Source organism: Felis catus, chromosome B2, assembly GCF_018350175.1.
Source record: "Felis catus isolate Fca126 chromosome B2, F.catus_Fca126_mat1.0, whole genome shotgun sequence".
In the NCBI taxonomy this organism is placed as follows: domain Eukaryota; kingdom Metazoa; phylum Chordata; class Mammalia; order Carnivora; family Felidae; genus Felis; species Felis catus.
In genome coordinates this window covers 132770217-132785385 of record NC_058372.1, presented here as the reverse complement: position 1 = coordinate 132785385, position 15169 = coordinate 132770217, and the positions used below count along the sequence as shown (strand labels likewise).

Genomic DNA, 15169 nt, shown 5'->3' with positions numbered 1-15169 from the left:
TTCTTTGTAAAATCTACTGTTTTATTTTTAATAATGACACAAATTGCTATCAATGTTACTTTACTAGAAATGAGTATGTGTGCTTTAATGCGCATATGAAAAGAGAAAAATTGCTTTCTTTCAGAAGTGTAAGTCAGGCATAGAAAATAGCGAGGAGACCAACTTAGGGGTAAAATGTATCTATAAATATCTATGATAATTTACTATAAATTACACATTATCCCACCCCCACCTCTACCCCTCAGTGTTATGCCCTTAACCAAAGATGTAGGATGAGAACAGATTGTACCATTCTTTATCTTTTCTGCAGAAGCCCAGTTAAATGCAGCCCTAAATGGAGCAGCTATTTCCAGGGGTAATATAAGATGACACTTGGGACGTGCCAGGAGTGTTTCAATTATGGGGAAAGAGCCTTGCCTGAAAGTGGCTTACTCACCCACTATGGGGTTGAATCTGTAGGGTGACCATTTACAACACTCCCCATTAGCTATGACCAACCCACCCATAGCCCCCCTGCCCTCGGCAGGGCTGAGGTCCCCGTGGCCTGACCTTCAAGTCCCTGCTTCTCCTCCAGCTCTCTACCGTCACTGGACACCCTCCCTGCCTCCTCCGTGACATCATCCTGACCCAGAACCGCTCACCCCATCACCACTCAGCCACCCTGAACACTTCACCCCCTCTGGGTTCCTAATCTCCATCTCCGTGTTACACACTGACCACCGAATCAAACGTCTCTGCTGTTTTCTCACATTGGATGTGACTTCGTCTCTCCCCAACTCAAAACCTCCTGAGGACAGCCCTTCTTGCTCCAGCACCAGGGCCAGTGGCCAGGAGGGTCTTGTTTCCAACCAGGGCTCCCAGCTCACCCTCCCCCGACGGCTCTTCAGGTACAAGTTCATGGCATCTGAGGCACCATTTTCTCCCCTTCTCCACCATCCTCACACACTTCATTTCTCTGCCATCATTCTCAGAACCTGCCTCACCACTTGAGAGGATAACTCCTCCAGCACCTGGGCCTTCCCAGTGTTCCCAGCCTGGTCTCACACAGCAAAGGCCAGGTTCACCTCCTGTCAGCCGCACGCACTTTGAGATTGCCCTGCTCAGGGATTCTGAAATACCCGCTGCTAATCACAGTTGACCGTCCGCTGTCACTCCACTGTCCGGTCACTTCCTGCTGCTAAACCTGACCACAAAGTCAGTGTTGTATTTTCATGGGATCTACGATCACCATCAGCAAACGAAGACACCTAGTTATCGGGACTGAGACGTTAACATTGTTAGCAGCTTTGAAGATCCGGTTTATAAGCCAAAGCCATAAACATCAGGAAAACAGTCGCTGTCTTTAAGAAAGAAAATCCTCCTTTTGATTTAGCAAAGCAAGTCCATCTATATGCTAATTTGAATGTTTATCAGGCCCTTCACCATCTGCCTCTAACTTCCTTCATTTCCTGCTCCCATGCCTTCTCCCTTGATCGGGTGTCCCTTCCGGCCTCTTAGCCCTGCCCCTCCAGACACCCCAGGGGGCTTTCCTCCTTAGGCCTGTGCCTAAGCTCATGGGTCATCTCTACCAGAAGAAATTTCCTCTGGAAATTTCTCTCTCTGCTGTCATCAAATTTAAATGTTACCTTCTCTTTGAATCTTTCCTAGATCTCTCAGGAGTTTTCACTCCTAATCCATTTATTGAGTGCCTGTTACAGATCAAGCACATTCTAGAATCCAGAGGTTCACCAATAAACAGATGAAAATCCCTGCCCTCCTGGAACTCACTTTCCAAGAGGAATAAGTTGATAATAAACAAGAGGGCAGGATAAAAAGAGATGTGCTGCAAACCAGGCTAGAAGAATAGGGAGTGTTGAGCAGCTGGAAGGGGAATTGTAAACATAAATAATATAAAAGAGTAGCGTGGCCCAAAATGGCCCCAATGAGGGGATGACCTTTGAATAAAGATCCAGGAGCTGAGAAATGAGCCTGCAGCTGAAGAACGGTGGGATCACTGTTCACTGCTAATATCCTGGTGTCCAAAGTTTGATCGTGGATTCTGTGAGGACAGAGACGATTTCTTATGGATGTTTGTGCTTCCAGTTTCCAGAATGGTTCCTGGCATCTTGAGGGGTTGACAAATGACGTTTGAATTAAAATTAGTACCTACAGCATGCTCTCCTTCTCCCTATCGGGGTACATTTCACATGTGCAGGTGACTTTTCTCAGAGGTCACATTACAAATAGGCAACTGAGCGACAGATGACAAACTTCAATTACCATAAAAGCAACACCCCCCCATGCTTCACTGCTCATTGTGAAATAAACAGGGAAAAGGTAACTGTCCTTGGTTTGATACATTGAACCTTAAAGCTAAATTCTTGGCCTTCTCCAACATATTTACAAGTGTCTCATAAAATGTAAAGGAAATTTATTTCTTTTGCACGGCCATTTCGTTAATGTAAATGACCAAAAGTTTCACGCAACGCATCATCCTTGAACTATAGCGATTCCTTGCAGCACCACATTAATGGAAAATCACCGTCAGTGCAGTTTGAATGGATTCTGGGAAGGCAGGACAGTTTTCCACGTTGATAAAAATATTTTAAAATCTATATTTAAATGATACCGCTAAGCCAGTAAATGGTTACAATACGTATCGAATGCAGCACATTCAAGCATGAGATCTTAATGACACAGATCAGGTAGGAGCGTCTACCAAAATACATCAGAAGCTTGTGACCAAGTGACAACCGTCACAAATACAAAACCCTCATGGAACGAGTTAAAGTGACTCATAGAAAAGCACAAAGAAAGGTTTATCCCTGCTGAGATGACATCACTGAAGAACAAAACTATCTCTAGAATATCTGCGTCAATTACGTTGTTGGGGAAGCGATAACATTTTATAGTGTGAATGTGTATTAGGCACTCCCTCGACAAGATGACCTCAACAGTGAAGCAGAAGGAACATATTCAGGATGGGTCTTTACATTTCAGAAGTTGTGGTTGTAATTCTAAAAGAAGCCCATGAACATAGACTGGAACCATGCTTTCATCATATAATTAGAGCTTTTAAGTCTCCTTGTTACAATCATAGATTACCCATAAAACCTGAGAGAAAAAGAATGTTTGATGTATGATCCCCATATTACTCTCTGAATATAATTGTTTTTACCTAAACATTATGGTTTTTACGTCTTTGAGGGTTTTTGTCAAAGCTGTGGGCAAAACATAAGGTTCTTTCTACAAGTCAATTTCAGTCAATTAGTAGTGGCTGGCCGGATCACTGTACTGAGGAGAATGTGCACTAAATCTGCTATCAGCAGGCAAGACTGCGGCGATCAATTATTAATGTCTGCCTCCGGCGAGGGTTAATGTTATAGCGTACGCTATTCTAGGTTTCAAAGGATGATAATACATTATTGCAAGCACACATGGTGATACAGGAGAAAATCCAGCTTGAGACCTGAAAAGAAGGATGGAAGCAGGAAGAGAGCAGACCGTCGTTTTGTCCAGCTGTCCCTCCTCACTCACAGATGCTCCTTTTGCTGAAATCTTGCATTTATGTTTTTGCTTGCTTGTTTTAATAAGGCAGGTAATTCCTTCACAGAGTACAGACCAGCTACCTGCCTCTCAGGATGACATGAAACAACAAGAGAATGACCGTGTATCTGTTGAGGTTCCATCAGGAAAGCAGAACCTACGCTAGATATTTCACGTGGGAAGAGACTGCATGCAGCGCTCTGTAGCAGAATTCAACTCTGTTAGAGAGGCGTGGACATGGGGTGCAGAGCCGCTCTGCGCTGTCCCATAACCCAGGTTAGAAGAAGTTGGGGACCTGGATGCAGAGATCATCCACCAGATGTTTGATGAGGAAACCCTGATTTGAATGTGTGCTACTTGTGCAGAATTTGTGCTACTAACCTCGGCTTTGAGGTTGGTGCTCACGAGTGTGAAAGGTGGGTGGAAAAAGGTGAACTTGAAGCCTGGAAGAGAACAGATGAGCTGCAGGTGGGCCCCAGCTCTGCATGACAGCTCCCAGAGGCACAGTCTGTTAGAGCCCGGGCATCAGCCGCAATCCTCCAGCCCCCGATTTGCTCTACCCCCATCGCCCAGGAAAAGCTTAGGTTGTCTTCCGTTTCCTACCAAAGTCTGTTCAAGGACCTCTGGGGATATGTAGTGCTTAAGAAATGACTATCACAGCCACTATCCCCTTTTTCTCTCCTATCCAAAGAGGACACGAAAATAGTTTTCAGTTTTTATTTACAGTACATTATATCATTAGTGAACTCATTGTGATTAAACACAAATTTAAACTGTTAACCTTTTCTATAAGTATGGAGCTTAAAGTGACCTTGTACAATATAACCATTTTTATTCATTGTCCAGAAACTTGAAGACACCATTACGCTTTTTTTTTTTTCTGGCAAGTAGACCTCCAGTTTCTTTTAAAATCCTGTTCTTGCACAGACTAAAGTCTCCCTTTCCAGCACATCTTTCATTCATGTTGGTCTTGCTGAATGTCCTAGCTTCATTGCAATCCCGTCACTGAGAAATTGATAAGTTTAAGATTTTTTTTTTCTTTTAATACTGGCTTTTTCAGGTAGACATCTAAATAATCAGCATTCAAGATATTTCTGTAAGAGTCTGGACAAGATAAGAAAGCCAGGATTAGGGTTACTATTTAACATTATTCTAAGAGTTCTGCCCAATGAAGTAATATAAAATAATGAGTGGCATAATTGTAGGAAGGAAAGAAGCAAAGCTATCACTTTAAAAAATCGGAGACGGGGGCGCCTGGGTGGCGCAGTCGGTTAAGCGTCCGACTTCAGCCAGGTCACGATCTCGCGGTCCGTGAGTTCGAGCCCCGCGTCGGGCTCTGGGCTGATGGCTCGGAGCCTGGAGCCTGTTTCCGATTCTGTGTCTCCCTCTCTCTCTGCCCCTGCCCCGTTCACGCTCTGTCTCTCTCTGTCCCAAAAATAAAATTAAAAAAAAAAAAAAAATCGGAGACGAAAATCAAATCATGGTACACTATTTGGCCCAGCAATAAAGATGTTTAAAAGTTCTGATAATGTAAATAGTGGCTATTGGTGGTAAACAACAACAACAACAACAACAACAACAACAAAACAAGACAAAACAAAAACAAAACAAAAAAACCCCACAAATCGTGATGTCTGTTATTTGGGAGGAAATGAGGAAGCAAAGCAGAGGAATTTAAAAACTGAATTTTCATCCAGAAAATCTATAGAAGTTGATATATAGGGAAAGATCAGTATAATCAGAGCATTTAGAAATAGAAAGAAAAATGCCCGGAAAAAAGTGATCAAAAATTGCATAAAGAGGTAGCTTCTAGGGAGGGCAGAGGAGGTGAGAAGGGCTGTGACAAAGAGATTGACTTTTTTTCATTATCAGCTCCTTAATGGTATTTGCTATTGATTTATTTAACTATGCACATATAGATCTTGGGTAAAAATAAATCATGATTTTCCACACCATGAAATACTATGTAGTTGCTCAAGAGAATAGGGTACCTGCACATGTGCTAACATGAAAAAGAGTCTAATGTATGGTAAGTGGAAAAACTGCACTGCAGACTTTTTCAAAGTGATGGAGAAGCATTTTCTCTTTTTATTCACTTAGGCTGCATAGTACTACTGTATAATACTACAACATGTATTATTTTGTAATTAAAAAATAAGTTCTTAATCCAAGAAAATCCATTGAACATTTGCTGAAATCAGTGAAAGTGTCTAGAACAAGGTAAACAAATAGCTTTCCTATGGATCTTTAATAATTATTAGAACATATAACGTGAAAGCGTCCCATTCACAGTGGGGACAAGTATAACACACGCAATAAGACAGATAACACATGTACATAAGCTGTAACATTTTATAGAAAACTACAGATGAAAACACGTAAGTGGAGAGGTTAACCATGTTCCTGATTGGAAAACTCAATATTGCAAGCCCATAAACTCTCCTAAAATTAATTTATAGATTCAGTGCAGATTGCAACAAAATCCCCCATAGATTTTCTATGGAACTTATCCTGCTGATTCTAAAATCCATCTGGAAGAGTCAATGTGCAAAATTAGCTGAGAAAACGCTAAAAAAGAAAAAAAAAAAGGGACTTGCTCTACCAGATATCAAACACATTATAAAGTTCCAGTAGTTTCTAAAAACGAGGCACCAGAGCAGGAATGAACAAGAAGATGAATGGAAATGGAAAAAGATAAACAAGCAATTCACACTTACACATTTTGATGGACACATGAAAAGATGCTAAATCTCTCTGATCAGAGGAGAAATAACAATTAAGCAATGAGCTACCTGTTGCCCCATTTGTTGGAAGTATTAAGGAAAAATTAATAATACCGTATTCTGGAAGATACGGGGAGCCTGTGTCCCCATGTGCTCTTGGTGTAAGCCACCTGTTTCAGCCATTCTGGGGACAATTTGGCAGGAAATCTACACGGTTAAGATGCTTAAACTTTGACCCAGAAATTCTACATCTGGAACTCTATCCTGGGTTGTATTCATACATGTGCTAAAAAGATACACATACAGGAATATCTGCTGACCAAAAAAAATCCTGGAAATTCCCTAAATATCAATTATTCTGTTAAAGACGATGAACTCTGTAGCCATAAAAATAATGTGGTACAACCTTATGTATCAAATGGGCAGATATCCCAAGGTATACTTTATACTGAAAGCAGGAAAAGCAAATTGCAGATGACGTGTAGGAAGATACAAGTCATTTATGATCTCTATATGTATGTGCATATGTACATAGAAAGAGCTTTTCAAGAACATACATAAAATGTTTAACAAATGTTCCTTTTGAAAGGAGAGATGGGGGTAGGACAAAGACAGAAATTCACGTTATACTTCGTGTATTCTAAGATTGATTTTTTTTTTCCGTGGGAAGAAGTGTTCACATCCATTTGTAATTAAACATTCTCTCTCTCTTCCTTTCTTTTATTTTAGAGAGAGAGAGAGCACAAGCAGGAGAGTGACAAAGAGAGAGAGAATCTTAAGCAGGCTTCACACAGTGTGGAGCCCGATGTGGGGCTCAGTCCCATGACCCTGGGATCGTGACCTGAGCCGAAATCAAGAGTCGGATGCTCAACTGACTGAGCCACGTAGGCACCCACGTCATAGTTTCATAGTGCAATAGTAAAAGTATTATAAATCCATCTACCAAAGAAGAAAGCCTATGGCAACCATATTTTTATCATTTCGTGTGTAAGTCGAAACTTTAATGTTATCACCTAGACTTTTTTTTTTTTGCAAGAAAGAAAAACTACACGTGGTACAGAACTCAAAATTAAGTGCTTACCTTCCAGTTTAATCATTACCTTTTGTCTCTTTTTTTTCCACTATGATAATTAAAGTTTCTGTGGAAAAGAAGAGGGAGAGAGAAGGATACAAGGAAAATTTGAGTAATTCCAGAAGATGTGCCAAAAACCCAATAGTATTCTTACTGCATAAAGTGACTCATCACCTCTCCAACCTCAGAGAGGTGGGAAACAATAGTCTGGAAAGTAGCTTTGTCCTAATAAAAACACGCACGCTCGTGCGCATGCGCACACGCCAAAAACACGGAAGAAGCAGACAAGACCAAACTGCTCGCTCAGCTTTTTCTTAGCCCCTTTTAGATTTTTCTGGAAAGATGTTCCAAACCAGCCTTTGCCACTAAGTCTCCCCTATTCTATGACAAGGCCTTTTTTTGTAAAAAATCTCAAATTGCCATGCAAATTGTTAGAGGTGATTATTACCAGTTCCTGCAAATTACTTTGTAATGCCTTTCATCCTTTCTCTAATCAACCCCTCACCATAAAAATAAATAAATGTGAGGCCTTTAAATGAACAACAACAGCCCTATACCTCGTGCCTCATACGTGCAAAACTCGGAACAATAAACTGTGGGAAAACACAAGCTAAGACACAGCCCCCCCCCCCTCTCTCTCTAAAAGCCCTCATGATGTCATAGAGAGGACAGCTATGTCAACAACCACTTTAATATCAGGCTGAATCCCATAAAGGCTTTAATAACAGGGCAGCTCACAGGGAGGAGGGTGATCTCTAACCAGATGGGCTCCAGAAGGCTTCATGTGGAAAATGACATGTCGTCTAGGCCTTGAAAAAATGGGGGAGAAGGATATTCCAAGAAGGATCCATATGACAAAAGGCTTAAGAGTGAGAACTGCCAGTGATTTCGTGGTGAAGCTTGGTGTGCAGGGGAAGTTGAAGGGAAAAGGAGGCAGATAGACCTGGGAATCTCTCCCAGAAAGGTGGAACACAAGTTCTCAGTAGCATCCCGGTAAATGTCTCCTTTATTTGAGGATCCTCGGGGTTTTTTCCTGGTTTGGGATTTATTTCTTGTCTATGGGAGCTATGTAATAGGAGGACGTCACTGTATTTGCTAAATTGGACATTCTGAATCAAGTTAAAAAAAAAAAAAATCTGTTATTCCCAAATCACTTCGTTGGTAATCTGATCACAAAAAGAAAAGTGATTCCCACTTAAACACAGAGGGAGAATGTGGCTGGTTAGGGCCACCAGGGGAAATGGCACTTTTGTCCCCGTTGGCTTCCTAAAGCAGCTTGGGGCACAGGAGAGGGGGAGTCAGAGGCCTGAGGGGCACTGAGGAGGAAGGGCCCAGAGCTTTCAACAGCCAACACTAAAGCAGAAATGGGGATATGCGTCGTTCTTAGCAGCAGACTACCAAGGAAGTCATCTGGGGACTCCAGAAAGCATTTTTATTTAAAGCCCTCTTCTCGAGGGATGCATACACATCCCATCGAGCCGGTAGCAACAAATCCTATGCAATTACTCGTTAAGCCTGAGTAAGGCAAACTTATGAAATCATATGTAACAAAAGTAAAAACTAAAAACACACACTCACAGAGAGTAATTAGATATTAAACAGGCAAAAATGATCATCCTTTCATAGCCTTTGCTTAAAGAAGTGGCCTGGGAGGGCAAAAACACCAGAGGGTTGAACATGGTTTAACTGTTCATTTCTAAGACCTCCACAGGAAAAAAGGGGGGAAAAATAGACATACGAACTATCCTACTGTATTTTCAAAAGAATATTTTCACACTAGAGATAGCTCCTTCATTGAAAGATGGTTGTCTTGGCAAAAACTATGTCAGTTGACATCTCAGGGACCGCAGCTGTGGAAATGGTTTCTGCGGCTGGTCGAAGGGACAGACTCGGAAAGTGGTGGGAAATCACCCTCTAATTATATTAGGCTTGAGTCCTGGAGTTGACTGGGGAAAAGGCACACGGTAGGAATTCTGTACGTACTGGGCGGGGGGACGGACTGATCTTCACAGGTCTGTTGTCCATTCTTTCCAAAACAGCGTTCTTTTTCTCTTCCGATTATCAAAATACTCTGTTGCCAATGGTAAATTTTTATAAGGTAGAAAAAAAAATTCAGAGAGGGCAATACAACTCACTCACAATCACGTCATGTAAACCTAACAATTTTTCACTTTGAGGTTTCTCTCCTTTTTTTTTTCCTTATGTTCTTCCAACGCTTTCCAAACACGAATTTATAAGATACATCACAGAGTTTATCCGACTGGTATATCTACAAAAGAGACCTATCCACGTGACATGACCAAAGAAGCACCGTGGAATAATCGTATAAACTACATTAAACTATGTTTGTAGATTCAGTTGCTTAAATTTCATCCTTAAATGCAATAAAGGCAATACAGTGGAAAATACAATAAAAACATTCTTTTAGGGGAAGACATTCATCACCAGAACCATATTCCACAGTAACCGTGCAAATGCCCATTCTAGTTAAACAAGGTTGAGCGATTCCCCCACTTACTTTTCTACAATCTTGGGACCCAATAAAGGAATTGCTACCTAAGTAAAGTTTATGAAGGTTATAGTAGGGCAAACTCAGAACAAAGGAGATATAAAACAATAATATTTAAAGCAGCAATGAAAAGCAGCATAATTTAATTTCACCAGCAGATGCTTGCTTGGTGCTATTTGCTTTACCTTTTGTAGGATTTAGGAATTTCTAATGGCAAAGAACCCACCAAAAACCTAGATACGTCACGCTTTTCAATGTGATACACGTATCAAACATATTTGATTTTCAATTAATTCTGCAAATATTCTGTTCAGTCACGAGAGAGTAGAACAAAATGCCAATTCAATTTGCACCTGATGCTAAATGTTTTCTGGATTTGTGTTTTTATTTCTTTTTAATTTATGGAGATCCTGTTTGCTGAATATTAGCATAAATGTCCACTCAAAGAGAGTCCTTCAATAAACACAATTGGCTTATTTCTGCGTGTACCAGAGGAGTCTTTTTCTACGAAAGGATCACACACAAGCACATCTCTGGGCATCAGTGAGAAACCAGGATGATGGAGGAAATCTTTCTGCAAAGTACACGGACCTCAAAAGTATCAGGACAAGTTTGACCCACTCAGAAGATGGCTTATAGTATATTTATCTCTGCTGGTCTCCTGGAGTTATAATGATTACTGTCAGCAGGGATGCCCTTTCCTCTAGCAGAGCTGACACTGCTGAGTACAAATTAAAGGGAAATCAGATATTTTAGTAGCTGAAAGTGTGGCGCGAGTGGGGGAGGGGCAGAATCTTTCCTTCCCTATCTTTCTTCTGGCCATTTTGAGTTGGTCGAGGAGACTCACACTAGAAAATTTAAACAGAGATGATGCACGCTGAATGGGGAAGTTGTCACTGTCGAGTAAAGTGGTGGGAGACCACTACCCACGTTCCTTCAGCTTTCCCTACTCATTACAGAGACAAGAGAAGATGAATCTCACAACTTCATCTTTTAGAACTCGAAATATATTCTGTGACAAATTCCAGATGCGAAGGATGCAAAGGAAAAGACAAAGGATGCAAATTTCTTAAAAAAAAAAATGGACTCCACGTGTAAAAAAACTCAGAGAAATGGATGAATGGAACAATTATAGAATCCTTTATCTTTGGAAATTTTTGTATTAAGGTTTCAGGATTTCCTTGCGGAAGAAACAGTGACATGTTTTCAAATCACTAACAAAAGGCTTAACATAAACACAATATTCTTCGTTCCCATTTTCGTGTTTCTCTAGCTTCATGATAATTCGCACTAAAAACAGAAGTCAACCCCTGTCCTGACCGGATCCCTAATTGCATCAAGGTATGCTCATGTGGTTATGACATATTATCAGATGTTGCTTTTATAAAATCTCCTACAAGACAGTGACCGGTATACTGTGAAATATTAATAATTAAAAACAAATCCCACTTGTCAAAATAAATACATCTGTCTGTTACAATATCTTTGCTTCTTCCCTTGTACTTGTTCTCTGAAGCGGCAGGTGTCAAAGTGGCTCTCTTTGTTGTAGGACATGTACCCAATTATGCACACCATTTAGAAGGGACCTGACAGCAAACTAAAATGATTCAATGCATGCCAGAGGGATGTAGCAATAGGGGAGAATCTAGACAGTCAAAGGACTCTAGTTCAAGGACAGTCAAAGACAACTGAATGGGCCCCTAACCAGAACTATTCCATCTGTGATCTTTGACCCACGCCATTGCACCCTGGCCATGCCCACCCATCGTAGGGATCCTGGAGTGAGGGGTCCTGACACACAGATGTGCATTCATCAACAGGTGAAAGAGATCAATCTCCTGAGAGGGATTTCATTTATTACACAATCTGTGGCACAACCAGGTTGCTCGGGTTTGCATGTAACTTTCCATTCCTTCACGAATTCAAATCACTTTCTTGCCTATCAAAATGGAAACTAGCCACTTCCCTCCGTCTCTCGGATTTTGCATCCTCATTCATTTTAAGAATAAACTGGAGAGCCAGCTTGCAAGATCAGAATGAGGCCCTTAACTGTCAAGTGAACTGGAGGGTCCCAGAGGTCCGCCTAGAACATCCGTCTCTGAAAGGAGATAGTTATGACCTCGTTTGTTATGTGTTCCCAAAGTTTGATAAGTTACAAACGGGATGCATCTGAGCTGTTTAACTGAGAAAGGTGAGTAAGTCCATCAAATACTATAGTTCTTTCATCTTGCACTTAATTCAGATCATCACGCTGAGGAACTACTGCTTACCAGTAAGCGTGGCTGATCTGTTACTCCTACTCTCCTTCCTGTAGACTCTCATGTGGGTCATCTGCCCTTTGCTGCTGTTTCTTCCTACTCTCCTGAGGATGTGAGATGCAAAGAAGGGGACGAAGTAAGTGGAGGGACATCGCTCACCAGTCTACACCAATGAAGGGAAAATGGGGAAACCATGAACCTAAATGAGAGGCAAGCTTTCTTAGCTCAGTGAACGGAGTAAGGTCCTGCTAACGAATGAGGACGCCCTGGGTAATCTTAGCTCTGTTCCTTCCAGCAAGTCCATCTTCCGCAAGATGGGCTTTATTCTGAGAGCCATTAATAATTTGGTGGCTAACAACTTCTTCCAAGATCACATGATACCCCCACACTTCTCAGATGTTTGAGAATTTTAGAGAAACTCCTGCCTTAAAAAATGTAAAAGATACTGTCTTCCATCACAATATAAGGTGTGTTTTCCCCTAGATTTTGTCATTACTTCTTCCAAGAGAAAACAACACTTTCATTTGTAATATTCAAGATTATATTCTTCAATAAAATGTCTGAGGTTGAAGTCACAAATGCAAATGCGTTTTAGTGATGACACTTATTTGGAATCTTAAGATTCCATTTTTTTTTTTTTCATGGTTATTCGTGGCTCTGCTGGCCGGGCGGGGGGGCCAGGGGAAATCCTGACAAAGTTTGCTTCTAAAGGGACTATACTTAGAACTGCCTATTGCCATCCAGAACATGAGCCCTGATAGCCAATCTGGAAATTTATATCCTCCTCAGCCCAGAATATTAGGGACAAGTCTGTGTCTAACCTCACTGAGCACTCTGGCAGACAGGAAGGGTGACCTAAATAAAACTTGGGGGATCAGTCTCGAAACGCTGTCCCAAAGAAACCTTGACCTGATTTCCCTAATTCCTACAGATCATGAAACCTAAAAGGCCAAGAAGGGGTAGCAAACCGTGGCAAGGTCTCCTCCAGCCCGGCAGCGGTTTGCCCTGGTGGAGAGACAGGGTGGCCAGAAGACAGAGGTCTAGAGAAGGGAGGAATGCTGGAAGTCACTCTATAACTCCTGTCTTCCAGGGCATGCCGGACTTCAGTTTTAGTAAAACCCACGAGCACCATTTCAGACAGCAGTCATGACTTACTGCCCTTGCACGTAATATACTGTCGAATATGAAAAGAGACACAGGAGAGGAAATGATCCAGATGTTCACACATGTACGGTTCCCATGCTGGCCTGAGAGTCCTTCCACAGGAGGAGCTGGGCCGTGTCAGCGTGTTAAAAGGACAGGCGCATTTCTAATTCAAGGCCCTCAAGACCCATCAGCTCTTCAGCAGCCTCAAAGCTCCCTGTCAATGCTGTTAATGGCAAAGCTAAGCGCGTTGAGTGTCTTCGGTCAGGGAGCTCCTAATAGCATCGTGATTGCCCAATGATTGAGAACAATCATAGGGAGAAGACAGAAATGGCCTATTAGGACTTCGTGGCCATCTCCCCTCCCTCCCCACAGAGCAGCTTTCTTTCCACAGGCACAACAGAGCCGTGACCTACAGGAGAGGTACTACATAGTGTTCCCTGGTTCCATGGTCAGCTGCCACAAGGCATGAAACTCTGACACTGGGGGACGAACTACAAACCCTAATGCTATTGATGTGTACCCTGTTGCGACGGATCGCCAAAGATCTATTCATTATAGCTTATTACTGATATTCTAGATGCTATTTCTCTCATTTTTAATAAAAGCAATTTAACAGAATTTCCTAAGTGGAATACGTTCATTCTTTTATACTCCAGGGGAACCAAAGGAAAAATTATGCTTACTTCTTTTCTCGATCGCCTTTCAAATTCTTTCTCTTTCTCATGAGCCACCTTTCCACCATTCAAACCATCCCACCTGTTCCGGAAGGAAGTTATGCTAGTGGAGAAGGCTGGAGTTGATGTGAAACAAAATACAAGGATACAAATACAAATGCTTTTGTATTTAGTCTCTTCTCTTAATCACATGATCTTTTGGGGGGCATCTCCTAGGTGATCACTGATAAAGCTTTACTGACAGCAAAATAATCTACAGTAGACAAATTCACAGAACCAGGGGATGGAAAAAAAAAAAACCCACAGTATCCCAGACATGTTTCCAGGACCAATAATACGGAAGTTATTATTTTTGTTAATGTTCTGATAAGATGTCCTGTCTCCTGATCTTATTTGATTAGGAAACTCATTTCCCCAAAGAATAACTATTAACCTACTAACCATTCACAACACATCAGCCGTCACTTGCCAATCTTAAAGCTTTGGACTTAAAGATTAATTTTTAAAGCTGGTAGGAACACAGGTGTTTCAGCCCATTCTGTTATAGTCATACTCTTTGGCATTTTCTATATGAAAACTAGCCTTTGAGAAGGTGTCTTCTATGCTCATTTTTTTAAAATTCTGGATAAATGCCCTTAATCTCAAGGTCTACCTGGCTTTGGTAGTTTGGGCTCTGGAGTAATTCCCACTCATTAATGGAGTAAATTACATCTCTGTGCCTGTTTCCTCATCTCAGAAATGAACACAATGATCAAATTAGCTGATCCCCAAGAGGTTTCAGCATGTCCTTCCCAGAGCACTCAATAAATGTTGGCTATTACTAACACCATTATTACATATCTGAGGAAGACTGAGAACAAGCCCCACAAAATAAACATGACCCTCATTCACCTTTATCCCCATTCTTACTTTCATCCCTTGTGCTCAACGAAATGGTCTCTTCCACCCACATTGTGACTTAAAAGTGGAAAAAACCATGTTGGCAGGAGACAACAATCTGGCTCTTTAATTTCTCTAATCTTCTCATCTCAATTAGCAAATCATTTCTGAGTGCAGAGGTGGGCAGAAAACTGTGAAGGTTTTTAATGACCCCTCTCTTCACTTTCTCACTAAGGTTTGCTACATTTTGAGATCAATAGTATCAATTATCCTAGTTTCCACACCAACCATCATTTTTGTGGGAAAGACTCAGTAGAGAGGATTCCCCGTTTAAACTGTGGTCTTTCATCTTGGGCACTACTTTTGGTGGCTCTGAGTACCGC

General features: G+C 41.5%; 1 long non-coding RNA gene across 1 annotated transcript; it reads left to right on the top strand.

Annotated features, from left to right (window-relative positions):
* The first annotated feature begins 8026 nt into the window (after positions 1–8026).
* LOC123385673 lies at positions 8027–12662 on the top strand. Its single transcript, XR_006598631.1, has 2 exons — positions 8027–8313; positions 12144–12662. It is a non-coding gene; the product is annotated as an uncharacterized LOC123385673 (long non-coding RNA).
* The last annotated feature ends 2507 nt before the right edge of the window (positions 12663–15169 follow it).